Source organism: Magnolia sinica, chromosome 2, assembly GCF_029962835.1.
Source record: "Magnolia sinica isolate HGM2019 chromosome 2, MsV1, whole genome shotgun sequence".
In the NCBI taxonomy this organism is placed as follows: domain Eukaryota; kingdom Viridiplantae; phylum Streptophyta; class Magnoliopsida; order Magnoliales; family Magnoliaceae; genus Magnolia; species Magnolia sinica.
In genome coordinates, this window is record NC_080574.1 from 54,211,438 (window position 1) to 54,212,731 (window position 1,294).

Consider the following 1,294-nt stretch of genomic DNA (forward strand, 5'->3'; position numbering starts at 1 on the left):
CATCATTACAGCATACCATTGCCGCATTAACAATAGTACTTAGGATATGATTGTTGTATTGCTTGACTGAATTGATAACATGTTAACCTTTGCCTTATAGTACCACTGAGTTTATCATTCACTCCTACTCTGGGATGGTGTTTTAAAACACCAACCAGCCCCTGTTTTAGTTGCAGATGATGATACGGCTTACGAGGCAGAGCCTGACTTCTATGACGAGGAGGAATTCTCCTATGTTCAGCTTTCTGGCGGGTCTTCTTAGACCTCGTTCTGATTCGACGGGATTATAGGGATACTTGGATTAGTCAAACATTCACACTTGGATATTCTGTAAATTTTGGAATAGTACATGTACATATTCATCCTGGTGACATATTCATACTCTGGGGATTGAGAAACACTTATATACTTTATATATTTATCTCACTCTTCCACTTGCCTAATTTAATTATCTCTAGAGTTTGATATGCTATTTTATTATAATCCCACTCATGTTTAATGCACAATTATGGACAACATTTAAGCATCATTATCTATATTGCATAAGTGATGTGTTAGAACTCGGGAGTTGAGCTTTGCTCGACCCCCGATTTTCGGGGCGTTATAGAACTGCTACAAGAGGATGAGAGATGAGGGCATTCCACTACAAGCAAACCATCCCCAGCCAAACTAAGTAGTAGACAGGGTAGCACCCAGGCCCCAGCATCCCAGACAGGGACCCCCAACTCAGCAGAGGATCCCCCGGCACGTATGTATGCAGCTGCTACTACGAATGCCGAAGAGGACCCTCTCCAGACCATTCACGGTATCGCTCACATCGATGGTACCCATGTACTCATTTTATTTGATTCTAGTGCAACTTTGTCTTTTATCGATTTTGCTATCACAACTAGACTAAAATTGAACATAACTCGAATGGATGCCCCCTAGTCGTAGCATCCCCTATCGGTAAATTCATAGAAATAGACAAAGTATGCAAAGCATGTCCCATAACTCTCATGATTCACGACATTATTGTGGACTTGATCATTATGCCCGTTAGAAAATTCAACATCATACTTGGGATGGATTGGCTTACGTTGGTATGAGCAGTCATGGACTGTCGCGATAAGACAGTCACTATATCCATTCTTGGATAGGCCTCCTTCGCCCTGAAGGGGAGGGGTAGGCCCGAGATATTTGAAAGCTTGCAGGCTCTAGTCGAGCCAGAGATAGTTGAAGCCACCATCAGCCGGGTACCAGTAGTGCGAGACTTTCCTGAGGTGTTTTAAGAAATACCAGGGCTACCCCCTAG